At 41.8% G+C, this 18,898-nt stretch overlaps 1 protein-coding gene across 10 annotated transcripts in view; it reads right to left on the bottom strand.

Annotated features, from left to right (window-relative positions):
- Clip1 (CAP-Gly domain containing linker protein 1) overlaps window positions 1-18,898 on the bottom strand; it is a 100,664-nt gene that overhangs the window by 77,131 nt on the left and 4,635 nt on the right. For 8 of the 10 annotated variants that reach the window (XM_048343021.1, XM_048343019.1, XM_048343020.1 and 5 more), the window contains exon 2: window positions 11,927-12,046. The exons of the other annotated variants lie outside the window; for them this stretch is intronic. The gene's annotated coding sequence lies outside the window, so the exon portion shown is untranslated. The remainder of the gene's footprint in view (window positions 1-11,926; window positions 12,047-18,898) is intronic. 10 annotated transcript variants of the gene reach the window in all.

Below are 18,898 nucleotides of genomic sequence, written 5' to 3' on the forward strand. Positions count from 1 at the left end.
AGAATAAATTACCTAGGGATTAACCTAACCAAAGACATGAATGACCTATTTAATGAGAACTATAAAAATCTAAAAAGGGGGGCTGGGGATATGGTCTAGTGGCAAGAGAGCTTGCCTCGTATACATGAGGCCCTGGGTTTGATTCCCCAGCACCACATATACAGAAAACGGCCAGAAGTGGCGCTGTGGCTCAAGTGGCAGAGTGCTAGCCTTGAGCAAAAGGAAGCCAGGGACAGTGCTCAGGCCCTGAGTCCAAGGCCCAGGACTGGCAAAAAAAAACTAAAAAGGGAAATCCAAGAGGCTACCAGGAGATGGAAAGACCTCCCATGCTCATGGGTAGGCAGAATCAATATAGTGAAAACGGCCATTTTGCCCAAAATGTTATACAAATTCAATGCAATCCCCATCAAGATCCCAGCTACATTCTTCACTGAGACAAAACCACCCATAACTTCATATGGAACAGCAAAAGACCTAGAATAGCCAAAGCAAATCTAGGCAAAAGAAGCAGCGCAGGAGGAATCACAATACCAGACTCTATTATAGAACCATTATAACAAAAACAGCCTGGTACTGGCATAAAAACAGACCTGAAGATCAATGGAATAGGATAGAAGACCCAGAAATAAAGCTGCCTTCTTACAGTCAGCTGATATTCAACAAAGGAGCTAAAGACATACAATGGAAGAAACATAGCCTCTTCAACTACTGGTGCTGGGAAAAATGGACAGCCACATGTAGAAAACTCAAAGTGGATCCTAGCCTATCACCATGCACCAAGATCAACTCAAAATGGATTTAGGACCTCAACATCAGACCTGAAACCTTGAAACTACTGAAGGACAGAGTAGGCGAGACACTAGAACTTATTATAGGCACAGGTAGGAACTTCCTGAACATAGCCCCAGGGGCACAACAGATAGGGGAGAGACTCGACAATGGGACTTCTACAAAATAAAAAGTTTCTGCACAGCTAAAGACATAGCTACTAAACTAGAAAGACAGCCAACCATATGGGAAAGGATCTTCACCAGCACAGCAACAGACAAAGGCCTAATATTTGTCATCTACAGAGAACTCAAAAAACTAACCCCCTCCAAACTCAGTAAACCAATTATTAAATGGGCAAAGGTGCTAAAGGCAGACTTCACAGGAGAAGAGATAAAAATGGCAAAGAAACATATGAGGAAATGTTCAACATCCCTGGCAGTAAAGGAAATGCAAATCAAAACAACCCTGAGATACCACCTCACTCCAGTTAGAATGGCCTATACTCTGAACTCAGGTAACAACAAATGCTGGAGGGGATGCGGGGAAAGAGGAACCCTTCTCCACTGTTGGTGGGAGTGCAAATTAGTACAACTGCTTTGGAAAACAGTATGAAGGTTCCTCAAAAAGCTTAGCATAGGGCTAGGAATATGGCCTAGTAGCAAGAGTGCTTGCCTCCTATACATGAGGCCCTAGGTTCGATTCCTCAGCACCACATATATAGAAAAGACCAGGAGTGGCGCTGTGGCTCAAGTTGGCAGAGTGCTAGCCTGGAGCAGGGACAGTGCTCAGGCCCTGAGTCCAAGCCCCAGTACTGGCCAAAAAAAAAATGCTCAGCATAGACATACCCTATGACCCAGCCATACCACTCCTAGGCATCTATCCTGAACAACAGGTCTCAGGATATCATAAAGACATCTGCATATCCATGTTTATCACTGCACAATTCACAGCAGCCAAAATATGGAAACAGCCCAGATGTCCCACTACAAATGAATGGATTAAAAAAATGTGGTACCTATACACAATGGAATACTACATAGTGATTAGAAATGATAAAATATTGGTATTTGCAGGGAAATGGTCAAACTTGAACAAATAAGATTGAGTGAGGGGCTGGGGATATGGCCTAGTGGCAAGAGTGCCTCCCTCATATACATGAGGCCCTGGGTTCGATTCCCCAGCACCACATATATAGAAAATGTCCAGAAGTGGCACTGTGGCTCAAGTGGCAGAGTGCTAGCCTTGAGCAAAAAGAAGCCAGGGACAGTGCTCAGGCCCTGAGTCCAAGGCCCAGGACTGGCAAAAAAAAAAAAAGATTGAGTGAGACAAGCCTAGAACACAGAGAACAAAGGGGCATGGTCTCCTTGATATATGACTGTTGGGGGGAGGGGGACAGTAGAGACCAGGTCTGCCAAACAACAAACTTCTTTTCAAATGGTATTTTCACATGTTTGGGTCAGCGACTTTACATTATGTATCTAAAACCAAACAACTACTAAACATAAAAGGTCTAGAATAGACCTATCAGAGGATCACAATAGCTCAACAGCTATGTACACACAATCATATAAGATGAAGATAAGCAAAAACAACTCCAAGAGAAGGACACAGGAGGATTCTATTGTTGCCATTACCTTTAAAGTTCTAGGTGAATTTCCTTTGGCTACCTACATGGTTACTGTATATGATTTTGGTACACTGGATATTGTATATATGCCTACCTGATCTAGGGAAGGGAAAGAAACATGAGGGTGTAAGATATCACAAGTAATGCACTCACTGCCTTATTATGTAACTGTACCCCCTTTGCACAATACCTTGTCTATATATATATATATATATATATATACATATATATATATATATTTTTTTTTTTTTTTGCCAATCCTAGGGCTTGGACTCAGGGCCTGAGCACTGTCCCTGGCTTCTTTTTGCTCAAGGCTAGCACTCTGCCACTTGAGCCACAGTGCCACTTCTGGCTGTTTTCTGTATATATGTGGTGCTGAGGAATTGAACCCAGGGCCTCATGTATACGAGGCAAACACTCTTGCCACTAGGCCATATCCCCAGCCCCTGTCAATAAAATTTAATTAAAAAAAAAAAAAACACAAAGAAAAGAAGCTAGGGACAGTGCTCAGGCCCTGAATTCAAAGCCCCAGGACTGGCACAAAAAAAACCAAACACACACACACACACACACACACACACACACACATACACACACACACACAACAAAACAACAACAAAAAAACCACAAGGCTGGGAATATGGTCTAGTAGCAAGAATGGTTGACTCGTATACACGAAGCCCTGGGTTCGATTCCCTAGCACCACATATATACAAAACAGCCAGAAGTGGCACTATGGCTCAAATGGTAGAGTGCTAGCCTTGAGCAAAGAGAAGCCAGGGACAGTGCTCAGGCCCTGAGTCCAAGGCCCAGGTCTGACAAAAACAAAACCAACAACAACAAAAAAAACTTATATAAGGGCTGGAATGTAGCAAGGTGGCAAAGTGCTTGCCTAGCAAGTGCAACATCCTGGGTTAGATCCTTAGTACCAAGAAAGAAAAGAGAAAAAGAAATTATGTAAGATGATTTCTTTTTGCCAGTCCTGGGGCTTGGACTCAGAGCCTGAGCACTGTCCCTGGTTTTTGCTCAAGGCTATAGCACTCTACCACTTGAGCCACAGTGCCACTTGTGGCCATTTTCTGTATATGTGGTGCTGGGGAATCGAACCCAGGGCTTCATATAGGAGGCAAGCACTCTTTCTACTAGGCCATATTCCCAGCCCCATGTAAGATGATTTTATTATTTTGAAGATTAATATTTTAAAATAACAGTTGTAATTTCTAATACGCAAATATCAATAGATATGAATTTTCGCCACTGCTCCTATATTCATTTTTGCTTCACATTTGGGGTCACAAAGGCTTAAAAGAATGTCAAGAATCTTGTGACTCCAGTTGAGATATTTAAAGACTTGGATGCCAAGAATACAAGTTCAGTACCTACCACTTTCATTACTAATGTTCCAGCAATGCAAGAGGCTGAGTACAGAAAGCCTGAGGTTGCAACCTATGATAAAACCAGGTTTGTGACTCAGAGTCATAAGAACTCCAGTGTGCAGTAACACCAAGGACTTATATACACAACTCAGGATGCACTGGTACTCAAAGTGTGCAGTATCAGCATTATTAAGAACCTAAGACATACCCCTTTTGCACACCCTGTCAAAAAAATTAATAAATAAAATTTTAAAAAAAGAACCTAAGACAAATGAAAACCTCAAATCTATTGAACAGTTAGGTCAGCTACAGAATCTAACAAGCCCTGCAGGTGATTCTAATGCTAGCATTTTAGAACCACTGTTCAATTATTGATCAAGAAGTGATCTGAGGCTCAATTTCTCAATTACATGCATGTGAATCATCCACATGACTGACTCACCTGGAGCCCTCCCCACTGCTTGTTTCAGGAGTTCCTTCCACCCTGAATGGCCTTTCTAATTCTAGCTAGCTTTACCTGTCGACACCTAACTCGAGGGTATGCACCAGCATTCACCTTCTCCACAAAACCTACCAGGATCTTCACCAGTGCAAATCTGTTCATCCTTCCATTGCTCATATACAAGTCTGTACACTTTTCATAGCACCCAGCACACTTGGCTATCTATGTGTAGACTACAGATTCCACCAGACTATAAATCTTCTTGGAAGAAACTGTAAGACAGTATTCTACATTTGCTCTTTCAAACATGGCCACCACTAGCTATATGTGCTACTTAAATTCTTCCAAAATGAAATAAAATTAAAAAACCAACCAGGTGCAGATGGCTCATGTCTATAATCCTAGCTACTGAGTTCACTGAGATCTGAGAGGGGAACATAACTCCACTCACATTTTAATTTTTATTTACTTGCTTTTTCACTTATTGGTAACACTGGGGTTTTGAACTCAGGATCATACTTACTAAGTATTTTCTCACCACTTAAGTCATACCGCAGTCTTTTTTTTTTTTTTTTTTTGCATTAGATAATTTTCTGGTAGGGTCTCAACAATTTTGTCTAGGGCCATCTTGATCTTCCTATCTATAACCTTCCATACAGCTGGAATCACAAATGTGTATCACCATGCTCAACTTGATTGAGATGGAGTTTTGTAACGTTTTGCCTAGTCTGGCCTCATTCCAAACTCCTCCTAATTTCTGCCTCCGTAGTAAGCTGGAATTAGAGTGTGAGCCACAGTGACTGGCATTTTATTGGTAACACAAGTTAGTAATGACTAGCTCAATTGCTCAATGTTCATCACTCATGGCTCTAAGGGTTCCAAAAAAGAACAGCTACATCATTATGACAAAATGAACAGATCACCCCAAATGAAAAAAATCTTAGGAAACTGTATAAGAACTTTATTTTTATAAAGGCAGTTACAGTGCTTTATAATCTTGCTTTCCAAATAATAATACTGTAACATACACATATCAAGATGTTTTATACCTTGCTTAATGACATGAAGCCAAGAACTACTTTTAAAATGTTTCTCTTTTGCGCTTACCTCACCTCTGAAGTAAAAAATAGCTACTTTGCTTGTATTCTCAAATAGGAGAGTCAGGGAGAAGATCTACTTCCAGAAAGGCACCCCAGTTCCAAGGAGTAAGGCAGCACCATAAGTTATTGAGCTGGGCAATCCCTTTCTGCTCTCTTCCTTGTCTCTCAAAACAGGAAGCCATGCTGCTAAACATCAACACTAGAGGAAGTTTGTCTTTTTTTTTTTTTTTTTCCAGTCCTGGGCCTTGGACTCAGGGCCTGAGTCCCTGGCTTCGTTTTTGCTCAAGGCTAGCACTCTGCCACTTGAGCCACAGCGCCACTTCTGGCCATTTTCTGTATATGTGGTGCTGAGGAATCGAACCCAGGGCCTCATGTATACGAGGCAAGCACTCTTGGCTTCTTTTTGCTCAAGGCTAGCACTCTGCCACTTGAGCCACAGCGCCACTTCTGGCCATTTTCTATATATGTGGTGCTGGGGAATCGAATCCAGGGCTTCAGGTATACGAGGCAAGCGCTCTTGCCACTAGGCCATATTCCCAGCCCCCAGGAAGTTTGTCTTGTTTCCTGTGTTACCTACGAATTTAAGAGGCAAAGTAAGACCTGAAATAGGTAAAACTTCTTTTTAACCAGCTCTGGGGCTTGAACTCAAGACCTAGGCACTGTCCTTGGGATTCTTTTGTTCAAGGCTAGCACTCTACCACTTGAGCCACAGTGCCACTTCCAGCTTTTTTTGATGATATGGTACTAAGGGAATCGAATCCAGGGCTTCATGCATGCTAGGCTACCACTAAACCATATTCCCAGACCATTACTCCCTAATTTTTTAACCTTATAAATTTTAGGAATTAGCTAATCTATACCCATAGATTACAGAAATCTGAAACTGCCAATTAGAAGTAAATTTTTATTTGTGAATAATATTTTATTGTTTTAGCTCCGTTTTCATTGTTAAAAACATTTCTGTGGTTGGGTGCCAGTGGCTAATGCCTTTAATCTTAGCTATTTAGAAGGCTGAAATCTGGGTATAGAAGTTTGAAGCCAGCTAGGCAGAAAAGTCCCCATGGGACTCTTTATCTCCAATTAACTACTCAAAAACTGGAAGTGGTGCTCTGGCTCAAAGTGATAGACTGCTAGCCTTGAGGACAAAGTAGCTCAGAGACTGCACCCAGACCTGAATTCAAGCCCCACAACAGACAAAAATAAATCAATAAAAATAAAAATTCTGATACCTGAGCCATGCCAGCCCTTTTTTAGTTTAGTTATTTTATACATTATGATAAAATGTTCCTACATGCTATGCTCCTAATGTGGAGGATAAGCTGACACTTTAAGAAGTATAACCATACACGTATTTGGAAAAACCTAAGAGGGAAGGTTTTCTAAGGGTTTTCTCTAAAGTAAGTATCTTGGCCTTTGTCTTTGATATTTAGACCAGATATGAGGTATATCACAACTTGGGATATTAATCTGGCTTTAAAGCTCTGCCTAGGCTGGGAATGTGGCTCAGTGGTAAAGTGCTTGCCTACCGTGCATGAAGCCCTGGGTTTGATTCCTCAGTACCACATCAACAGAAAAAGCTGGAAGTGGCACTGTGGCTCAAGTGGTAGAGCGCTAGCTAGCCTTGAGCAAAAACAAAAACAGCTCAGGGACAGTTCCCAGGCCAGACAAGGAAGAGAGAGAGAGAGAGAGAGGGGGGGGGGGGGAGGGAGAGAGGGAGGAGGGAGGGAGGGAGGGAGGGAGGGAGGGGCAGGCAGGCCCAATCTAGCTAGGGAAGGTGACTCAATCAACCTTTTAATGCTAGCTACTTGGGAGAGAGATGGATGAATAGTAGTTCAAAGCCAGCACAGGCAAAAAGGTCACAAGACACAATCTCAACTAATGGCTGGGTGACACATACCTGTCATCTTTAGCAATGCAAGGATCAAAAGTCGGAAGATGGCAGTCCAAGCCAGCCAGGGAGAAACTGAGACCCTACCTCCAAGATAACCAACACAAAGAGGGAGTGGAGGGATGATGGCTAAAGTGGTAGAGTTGGCTGCCTAACCTTATTTGCTTATCATAATCTCTTTCAGCAAAATATAGGGGGCGACACTACTATTCAGGTTTTATCTACAGAAGCTGAAGAGTCAATGCACATCTGGAAGTAGGAAAAAAACTGGTACCTCATTGTGTCTGTGGAATCAGGCCAGGCTTCAGCTCACATACTACCAGAAGCTAGGCAACATGTTTAACCATCTGGCTCTGAGGTCATGCTAGTGACCTCACAAACAGAAATTCTGAGGTTGCTCTGAGATGCAGCCTCATCACGTTAAAGGAAAGGGGGGGGGGGGTTCTGTATCCTGGAACCTACAGCTAATGAAGAATGAAATGAACCTTTTATCTTCCCATCTGAGTTGAGCAGCATCACTCTCCACCTAGGCAGAAGCAACAGGTGAGTAGAGAAAAGCCCACGCACCTAAGAAGCAGAACAACATCAGTAACAGACATACATAGACTGCAAATTTCCAAGTTGTTATTTTGGTTTGACTTCAAATACTTTCTGGCTTTTCTCTTGGAAAATTAAGCTATATTGAAAAATTCTGAGTAGGAAGTAAATTATAAGCTTTCCTTGCCATCTTAACATATTGCTAACTTCAATAACACCAATATTTATCCTTACTGAGAGGAGTGAAGATGTAAAAATGTTCATTCTGAAAATGTTAGAAGTATAAGGCCTTGCTATAGCTGTGGACAGCATGTATCTGCTAAGAAAAGGCAAAATGGCCAGGTGTTTGGTGTTTCCCCTTTTCAGAATTTTGGAATTTACAAACCAGTAAAGAATAAGGATTAAAAAAAAAACAACTTGCTTTTTTAATAGCTATGACTCCAGCCCTAGGCAAGTATGACGATGATGAGCTGTCAGCATTCATGTAGAGTGATGGTCCCACTCCTCTACTCTTGTATAGGTGTTGAAACTTTCAATAAGTGTTTTAGCTGGGTGCTGGTAACTCATACCTGTAATCCTAGCTACTTAGGAGGCTGAGATCTGAGGATCGAGGTTCAAAACCAGCCCAGGAAGGAAAGGCCACAAGACTCATCTCCAGTTAACCACCAGAAAACCAGAAGTGGCACTGTAGCTCAAAGTGGTAGAGAGCTGGTCTTGAGCAAAAAGAACGCAGGGGCAGTGCCTAGGCCCTGAGTTCAAGCCCCATGACCAACACACACACACACACACACACACACACACACACACACACACACACTCACTCACTCACCTGAAAATCTATCCCATCCAGCCCAACATAAGTCTTAAGAAATGTATAGTGGCTGGGAATGTGGCTTAGTAGTAGAGTGCTTGCCTTGCATCCATGAAGCCCTGGGTTCGATTCCTCAGTACCACATAAAAAGAAAAAGCCAGGGGCTAGGAATGTGGCTTAGCAGTAGAGTGCTTGCCTAGCATGTGTGAAGCTCTGGGTTTGATTCCTCAGCACCACATATATAGAAAATGCCAAAAGCTGTGGCTCAAGTAGTAGAGTGCTAGCCTTGAGCAAAAAGAAGCCAGTGCAGGCAGGAAAGTCCGTGAGAATTTTATCTCCAATTAACCACCAGGAAACTAGAAGTGGCACTGTGGCTCAAGTGGCAAAATGCAAGCTTTGAGCTGAAGAGCTCAGGGACCCAGGCCCAGAATTGAAACCCATGACCCACCAAAAAAACAAAGTATGAAAAACAAGCTTGTCTGGGAAATGAAATACCAGGATTCTGTCCCAGCTCCATGACCTTGAACAACTTATTTAACCCCTCCCCAGAATTCAGTATTCTCACTTTTTTTGTTGTTGTTGTTAGTCCTAGGGATGGAACTCAGGGCCTGAGCACTGTCCCTGGCTTCCTTTTGTTTAAGGCTAGCACTGTATCACTTGAGCCACAACACTACTTCAGGGCTTTTCTGTTTATGTGGTGCTGAGGAATAGAACCCAGGGCTTCATGCATGCTAGGCAAGCACTTTACTACTAAGCCACATTCCCAGCCCCAGTATTCTCACTTACAACCAGAGGATATGATTTTAATTAACACCTACTGTTTGAATTTCCCTGTAAGTGAAAGGTAAGGATTCAGAAGTGAAAGAGATGGAGGCTCTCTATCTTTGCCAAAGTAAAACTACTCTGAAGAAGGAGCCCAAATCAGATAAGATACTTCCAACAAGAGCAGCCTCCTGGCACTGAGTATAGCTAAACTGCCTTGGGCAAATCACATTTCTACCTCAGCTCAGTCCACCCCACCCCTCATCAGCAAAACGAAAACACTCCTTTATTTACTAAACTTGGTAATTACTCTGCTGCAAAAGGAGATTCAAGAATTTGCAATGAATTTAACCTGCCAGGAGAGGGAGTGTAGCACCAAGCTTCCAGAAATAGACTGGCATGGAAGCCAGGCTTGCTGGACAATCCCTAAGGAAACAGCAAAGGACAGGTTCAGTAATTAACCTGCAGACAGCTACAGTCTGAGAATTCTGAGCATCCTTCTATTCTAAAATGTACTGTTGCCATGAGCTTAATAACAAAAGGAAATCACAGAAGTCTAGTTTGAGATAAAGATGCTCTTGATGCTGACTTTTAAGTCAGACTTGCAGAAAAATTAAAAGCCTTATGTTCTAACATCATCTCCCTGGATTTGAGAAGTTCATTCACAGCTTATTTCTATTCCCTTAAGTCATGGTTATGTAAGTGTCTGCTGTATGCTGTGTCACTTGCTGTCCCCTCCCCCAACACAGGAGTAACCTGAGCTGTTTGGCCACAGCCACTGAAAACACTTACACAACACTGGGTAGCTTTCCAAACTCCCTGGTACCCCACAAAAGAAAGGCAAATTATTCCGTTTGTTTTTCTTTTAATTTCACATTTCTAAATAAACAGAAATGTCTGGAAAACACAAAATTGAAAGTATTTGCATATTTTCTATTCAGAAATGAACTAAAAAAAAGGTCAGGTATTTCAACTTTACAAGTGGACTACTAAAATCCAATCAGTAAGCTCACAAGCCCTCTTTAGGCCAGTTTAAAAAACATCTCCTCTCAGGGGCTGGGGATATGGCCTAGTGGCAAGAGTGCTTGCCTCGTATATATGAGGCCCTGGGTTCGATTCCCCAGCACCACATATACAGAAAATGGCCAGAAATGGCGCTGTGGCTCAAGTGGCAGAGTGCTAGCCTTGAGCAAAAAAGAAGCCAGGGACAGTGCTCAGGCCCTGAGTTCACGGCCTAGGACTGGCCAAAAAAACAAAACAAACAAACAAAAATCTCCTTTCAATGGAAAGAAGCAGAGCATGATGGAAAGAAGCAGAGCATGATGGCTTGTGCTTATCATCCCAGGTACAATGGGAAGTCAGCTTAGGAAGGAAACAAGACCGTATATCAAAAAAAAAAAAAAAAAAAAGGTAAGCACTAGTGGCTCACTAGTGGCTCACGTCCCACAATCCTAGTACTCCAGAAGGCTGAGGTCTGAGGAACAGGTTTGAAGCCAGAGATGCAGAAAAGGGCCTGAGAAGCTCATGCCTAATTAATATGCACAAAAAGTGCACATTAAGTGAAGATTTGGCTCAAGGGGTAGAGTACCAGGCCTTAAGCTTTTTGTAAAGCAAGTGAGAACATGAGGACTTGAGTTCAAGCCCCAGCATCAAGGCATATGAGCACGTGCTCACACACACATACAGAGAGAGAGAGAGAGGGGTGGGGGGGATAAGAAAGAACTAGGGGTTGGGAACATGGCCTAGTGGCAAGAGTGCTTGACTTGTACACATGAAGCCGTGGGTTCGATTCCCCAGCACCACATATATAGAAAACGGCCAGACGTAGCGCTGTGGCTCAAGTGGCAGAGTGCTAGCCTTGAGCAGGGAAGCCAGGGACAATGATCAGGCCCTGAGTCCAAGGCCCAGGACTGCCAAAAAAAATTAAAAATAAATAAATAAAAAGAACTAGATGTGACAGAGTAATACCATGAGGCAGAATCCAGTTAGATGCTGGACTTATCAACTCTGTATGGAAACCTTGTCCCCCAAAAAAGGTGGAAATAAGAGAATTTTTGTCCATGGCCACCCTAGGCAAAGTATGAGACCCTATCTGAAAAACAAACTACAGCAAAAAAAGGTTGGGAGCGGCTGGGAATATGGCCTAGTGGCAAGAGTGCTTGCCTCATATACATGAAGCCCTGGGTTTGATTCCCCAGCATCACATATACAGAAAACGGCCAGAAGTGGCGCTGTGGCTCAAGTGGTAGAGTGCTAGCCTTGAGCAAAAAGAACCCAGGGACAGTGCTCAGACCCTGAGTCCAAGGCCCAGGACTGGCAAAAAATAAATACATAAAATAAATAATTTTTTTAAAAAAAGGTTGGGAGCATGGTTCAGGAATAGATTGCTTGTCTAGCAAGTATAAGGCCCCTAGTTCAAATCCCAATACTACCCCTTCCTGAATAAAAGAAGACACATGAAAGGTACAGATAAAACTAAAATATAAAAGAAGCCACAAAATTATCATGTATGTGTTCATACTTTCATTCCAATAACATGTTTATCATCTTGTCTTTACCAGATTTACTTATACCAACCCTAATGAGTTAGGTGTCAGAATTAGAGTACTCACAGCTATCTTCAAAAACATGGTTCTCAGTGAAGCACAGTGGCTCTCATCTATAATTCCAGATACTCGGGAAGCAGAGATGCAGAAATAGTGTTAAAAAAACAAAAACAAAAACCCCTCTATCTGAAAAATAAAGCAAAACAGGGCTAGGGACATAGCTCAAGTGGTAGAACACCAACCTAGCAAGCATAAAGCCTTGAGTTCAAACCCCAGTATTACACACAGAAACATGGTTCTCAACATATGCATTTGTAACAAGGGAGGGTCCTTGTTAATTTATGATCATTAAGTCAATCACCCTGGTTCGCTTTTCAGCCTGTCAAGACAGTAACAAAAGAAAAACTGTTAACATGATTCCTGAAGCCATAGTTCTGAATCTTTGCTCACCTTCTGTCATAGGTCTACCTTCACTAGTGTTTTTCTACATTAGTGTGTATGTACATTTCATACCAATTTATAACTTCTTTTTTTTTTTTTTTTTGTCAGTCATGGGGCTTGAAATCAGGGCCTGAGCATCATCCCTGAACTTCTGTGCTCAAGGCTAGACCCCTACACTTTGAGTTACAGCTCCACTTCCTGTTTTCTGGTAGTTAAATGGAGATAGGATTCTCACAGGGGCTGGGATTCTGGCATGGAGGCAGAGTGAAGCCCTGGATTCGATTCCTTAGTACCACATAAGCAAAAAAAGCCAGAAGTGGCTCTATGGCTCAAGAGGTAGAATGCTAGCCTTGCACAAAAAAAAGCCAGGGACAGTGCTCAGGGCCTGTGCTCCGAGCCCCAGGACTGGCCAAAAAAAAAAAAGTCAACTGCTAATCATTAGCAAGGCTAAATTTTAGTACGAAATATAAGTAAATAAAGTAGCTACTGTTTAAAAGGATCAATGTGAAAAGCTTGCTTAGAATCTAAAGGACTGACAGGAGCCAGTGAGAGTCACAAAATTAATTGGCTCTTTAATTAAAAGTATTACAAGGAAGTCTTCCAGTTTCTAACTGAGCCCTTACAGAGCAATTTATAAAATTAACCTGTCAGCATTAAGTGTTGGTTAGAAAATATCACACAATACAATATTGATGGTAAATAGAAAGTTTTATAATACCTTTCATCAAAACCAATAGTAATCGTAACCCTTTGAAAAATGATGTTGTGCTTGAAAATTACATGTTCTTAAAACATAATGTGTACTATACAGTAAGGAGTACAAGTTGTAACCATAGCAGTTTTTTTAAAAAGTCAGAAGAGAAAGTTAAAAACCAACCCAGGCAGAGGGCTGGTATATTAATGTTTTTTTAAAGATGGACTCTGTGCTATGATGCAACTGCCTGAGACTATGAATGTCTGCACAGCTCAGCTGGAGGATTTATTTTATGTTCATATGGCTTACATATACAAGTTCTTCCATCTGCAAGGGAATTTAGAAGAAAAGAAAAAAGGGAACATGGTAAGCTGAATAATTTGAGCTTTTCTGCTCATTTTCACATTCTACAAAATTCCTGTGCCTTCGTAACGCTATTGTTTACCACTGGCTTAGAAACAGATCTTAAAAGAGATTAACATTACTAGACCTGGTTAGTATCTCCCTGAAGAACTTACTAGATCACCAGCACTCAATTATACTAATGTATAAAAGGGAACAACGTGCTTAATATAGCAATGTAAAATTTTAGACTCCGAAGAGACCTTTGCAATCTGGTTCAACTTCCTCATTTTACCACTGAAGAAACTAATTCTAAAAGTAAAATCACTTGGGGAGGTCACAGTTACTTGAGAGTCTAGTCTAGGATTTAAACCTCCATATATAGATTAAGGACTCCTGACCCTAAAGTATGCTAACACCATGTTTCTGATCTATTCTATATGACAGACAGATGAAGAGACACTCTTGAGGCACATTAACAGTGGCTTCCCTTTCCAGTCTTCACAAAGGAAGGCATATTGCTGCCTGCCCTTAAACAGTCACATGTGGCCCACCCTAGAAGCAAAAGCACACCAACTGCTTGTTCTGAACAAGAAAAGGTCGCAGAAAACTCAGAACAATCACAGACTTCCTTATTGTCTCGTCTCTCTTCTATCCTTTCTCTCTTCTCTCCCTCCTCACTTTGTGCCAGTACTGGAGCTGGAACTCAGGAGCTGAAACTAAGCACAGTCCATTAGCTTTTTTTTTTTTTTTTTTGGCTCAAGGCTGGTCATACTACCTGAGGTATAGCGACACTTCCTGCTTTTTGCTGCTTAATTGAAGGTAGTTTCATAGAATTATTTTGGGGTTTTTTGGTCAGTCCTGGGGCTTGAACTCAGGGCCTGAGCACTGTCCCTGGCTGCTTTTTGCTCAAGGCTAGCACTCCACCACTTGAGCCAGAGTGCCACTTCTGCCTTTTGTCTGTTTATATGGTGCTAAGGAATCGAACGCAGGGCTTCATGCATGCTAGGCAAGCACTTTACTGCTAAGCTGCATTCCCAGCCCCATAGTCTCATAGAATTTTTTGCCCAGCTGGCTTTGAACATCCATCCTCAGATTTCAACACCACTGAGAAGCTAGGATTACATGTATGAGCCACTGGTACCCAGACTGGTTCTCTCTATTTTATAAAATTTTTGCATTTTTACTCACAAATGAATAGATTTAATAATTGTTGTAAGTCTTGAGAGCTCATGCCAAAAACAACTACATTTCCATTTTCACAATACTATGCCACTTGGCTATTTCAAAGAGATCAGTCTAGAGGCTGGGAATGCAGCTTATTGGTAAAGTGCTTGCCTAGCATGCCTGAAGCCCACAGTACCACATAAACAGAAAAAGCCAGAAGTAGCACTGTGGCTCAAGTGGTAGAGTGCTAGCCTTCAGCAAAAGGAGCTCCAGGACAGTGTCCAGGCCCTGAGTTCAAGCCCTAGGACTGGCAGAGAGAGTGAGAGAGAGAGAGAGAGAGAGAGAGAGAGAGAGAGAGAGAGAGAGAGAGAGAGAGAGAACATCAGTCTACTCAATGCACTCCCAAATCTCTAAGATAGTTTCTGAACAACAAACCTAGAAGCTGCCAGTAAAAACTATACCTTGGTTTCATTTAGATTTTATATCCCACCTTTAGTGTTGGCTGAATTTACTTGTTTAGGTAATCTTCTATTAAGATACACACAGCAGACTTCAGAAAGAAAAGCCCCACCTTTAATTAAACTATAGGAAAGAAATCTGACAACCAAAAGGGCCTGAAAGTCAGCAAGGCACAAGTTCTGACAGGAGGAGCACAAGTTGCTTTTCCATGCTGAATATTTAACTTCTCATATATTACAAGTTCTTCACTGACAAATGTTCATTAAAAAATGTGCCCTTCAATAATGGCAAGACACTCCTACTCAAATTAACTTTCTAAAACATGGCAGGCAACATTTTTAATTTGAACAACAAATGCTGGTGGGGTATATGCACTGCTGATAGGAATGTAAATTAGTACAACCAGTCTGGAAAGCAGTCTGGAGGTTCCTCAAAAAACTGAACATAGACCTTCATACCACTCCTAGGCATCTACCCTGAGCATCATGAGCAAGGATATGATAAGGACACCTGCACATCCATGTTCACTGCCATGCTATTCACAATAGCCAAGATATGGAAACAACCCAGATGCCTCACAATAGATAAGTGGATCCAAAAGATGTAGTACCTACATATAATGGAATTTTACACAGACATTACAAAGTATAAAATAATGTCATTTGCAGGGAAATAGATAGAACTAGAACAAATCATGTTGAGTGAAGTAAGCCAAGATCAGAGAGATAAATGCATGTTCTCCCTGATGAGTATCTTCTCCCTGATGTGCAGAAGTTAGATCTAAAACACACTGGGATATGACAAATTACAGGGATTCTACATACTCACATACAGTGAGACCAAAAGAAGATAGTCTTAGGAGAGAATCACAAAGGTCCAATACCCAAGCACCTCTTCATATGTATAGAAAATAATATACATACTGAAATAAACAGTAAAAACATGGAAACAAAGGACTTTTTTTTCTTAATTTGTTTTTTTTTTTCCTCCCTGATGATTCTGTATTCTTTACCTTATATGTGGACTGTTCCGGTGCACATCTGTGGGAGGGTACGTGGAAGGCACAGAATCCAAGGAAAAAGGGGGAAAAAGTGCAGCAGTGAATGGCACTGGACATTGATGGAAGTAAACTATGCAACTCGTGGGTGGAGATGGGAAGAAGAGAATAGGAGAGAATGAGGGAACAGGTAACACTGCAGAAAAGGAAATGTACTTGTCACCTGGTGTATGTAAATGTAACCCTGCTGTTTATCACCTCTAAAATAATAATTTTCTTAAACAAATTAATAAAGAGCTGGGAATATGGCCTAGTGGTAGAGTGCTTGCCTAGCATGCATGAAGCCCTGAGTTCCATTCCTCAGTACCACATACACAAAAAGCCAGAGTGGGGCTGTCCCTCAAGTGGCAGAGTGCTAGCCTTGAGCAAAAGAAGGTCAAGGACAGTGCCCAGACCCTGAGTTCAAGGCCCAAGACCAGAAAAAAAAATTTTTTTAAGCATGGAAGGGGGGGGGCTAGAAATATGGCCTAGTGGCAAGAGTGCTTGCCTCATATACATGAAGCCCTGGGTTCGATTCCTCAGCACCACATATACAGAAAAAGGCCAGAGGTGGCACTGTGGCTCAAGTGGCAGAGTACTAGCCTTGAGCAAAGAGAAGCCAGGGACAGTGCTCAGGTCATGAGTCCAAGCCCTAGGACTGGCACAAAAAAAAAAAAAAGTATGGCAGGAAGGTTTTAATTTCTTAAACCAGGAAAAGTCCTTCTCCCCCATTCTTATTTAAATATTAGAATAAAATTGAGGAGCTGAAACCTCAACTTTTTTTTATTTTTGGTCAGTCCTGGGGCTTGAACTCAGGGCTTGGACACTGTCCCTGAGCTCTTTTTGCTCAAGGCTAATGCTCTACCACAGCTCCACTAGCTCCACTTTCAGCTTTCTAGTGGTTAATTAGAGATAAATGTCATGGACTTTCTTACCTGGAGTGGCTTGGAACCATGATCCTCAGATCTCAGTCTCCTGAGTAGCTATGATTACAGTGTGAACCACCAGCACCCGGCTCTCAACTTTCTTTTTAAATAGATTAAGAGGGCTGGGGATATGGCCTAGTGGCAAGAGTGCTTGCCTCGTATACATGAGGCCCTGGGTTCAATTCCCCAGCACCACATATACAGAAAATGGCCAGAAGTGGCGCTGTGCCTCAAGTGGCAGAGTGCTAGCCTTAAGAAGCCAGGGACAGTGCTCAGGCCCTGAGTCCAAGGCCCAGGACTGGCCAAAAAAAAAAAAAAATAGATAGAAAGAGAGATAGATATCTAGATAGATAGATAGATAGATAGAATAAAAATAGATTTGAAGCCAGGTGCCAGTGGCTAATGCCTGTAAACCTAGCTACTCAGGAGGCTGAGATCTGAGGATCCTGGTTTGCAGCAAACCTAGGTAGGAAAGTCCCCATGAGACTCTTATCTCCAATTAATCAATAGAAAAATGGAAGTGGTTCTGTGGCTCAAGTGGTAGAGTGCTAGCTTTGAGCTGAAGAGCTCAGGGACAGTGTCCAGGCCCAGAATTCAAGCCCCACCACCAACAAAAATAAATTAAATTGGGAAGACACAAGACTACAAGAATAGGAGAACAAGAGTTCTAAACGTTTATTGAGTTTTACATTCATTGATCCACTTAGTAAAAAAAGAGAACTGGGGGCTGGGAATATAGCCTAGTGGCAAGAGTGCTTGCCTCGTATACATGAAGCCCTGGGTTCGATTCCCCAGCACCACATGGCAGTGGCAGAGTGCTAGCCTTGAGCAAAAAGAAGCCAGGAACAGTGCTCAGGCCCTGAGTCCAAGGCCCAGGACTGGCAAAAAAAAAAAAAAAAAAGAGAACTGGAAGTGTGGCCCACATTGTAGAGTGCCAAACTTGTAAACACATGGTTGTGAATTCAAACCCTGGTGCAAGGGAAGAAAGGTGGAGGAGGAAAGCATCTTTAATATCGCTTATTATTCCTGAAAAGGGGACAGGAGAAAATATACCATTTATTTCAGTGTATCCCTTGTGTAAAAGAATTTGTATAGGGCTGGGGGATATGGCCTAGTGGCAAGAGTGCTTGTCTCTTATACACATATACAGAAAACGGCCAGAAGTGGCGTTGTGGCTCAAGTGACAGAGTGCTAGCCTTGAGCAAAAAGAAGCCAGGGACAGTGCCTTCAGGCCCTGAGTCCAAGCCCCAGGACTGGCAAAAAAAAAAAAAAAGAAAAGAATTTGTATAATCTGGGAGAAAACTAATTAAAGCTGCCTTCCCTCTATATATAAAATTCAAATTCTAGATGATGTGCACATCTTAACATCTGGATCTTCAGACCCTTAATTTCAAAGATGACACTATTATTCAAGATTTTGGCAATTTTTAAGTGTCAAAAATGGGCACAGTTAAACTGAGATCTTATCTAAGTTACAGTCAGATATAGTAAACAAAACACAATACAAATATCAAATTTAATTCAAGTTGGACACTTATTAGATTTTATACTCAGATAAAAACAGCAGGACAGCAAAATGTCTGCATTAGTCTCACCAGGATTTCTAAAAGGCAGATGAGAATCTGTCTTTCCCCAGACACTAAGATACAGGGCAAGTTTCCCAACAAAAATTCTGTAATATGACTACTTTCTCTTTTCAAAGTTTTCACAAATAATCCTTTTAAGATGTTGCTAGATCATAATAAATGGCTAATTAAAAAACTGACCCACCCATTGAGTTAGTGTTAGTGGAATCTGTCCCTCTAGAAGTACCAGATGGAGATTTGAAAAAAAAAAAAAAAAACCACACAACTCTTTCCTACTTGTGGCCAAGATTCCTTGGTACTTCATGCCAGGACCAGGATATTAATCCAGATGTCCTAGCCAAATTCAAGATTGCCAACCTACTAGAAAAGGCCTCCCTCTGTTCTCCT

This window comes from Perognathus longimembris, chromosome 3, assembly GCF_023159225.1.
Source record: "Perognathus longimembris pacificus isolate PPM17 chromosome 3, ASM2315922v1, whole genome shotgun sequence".
In the NCBI taxonomy this organism is placed as follows: Eukaryota; Metazoa; Chordata; class Mammalia; order Rodentia; family Heteromyidae; genus Perognathus; species Perognathus longimembris.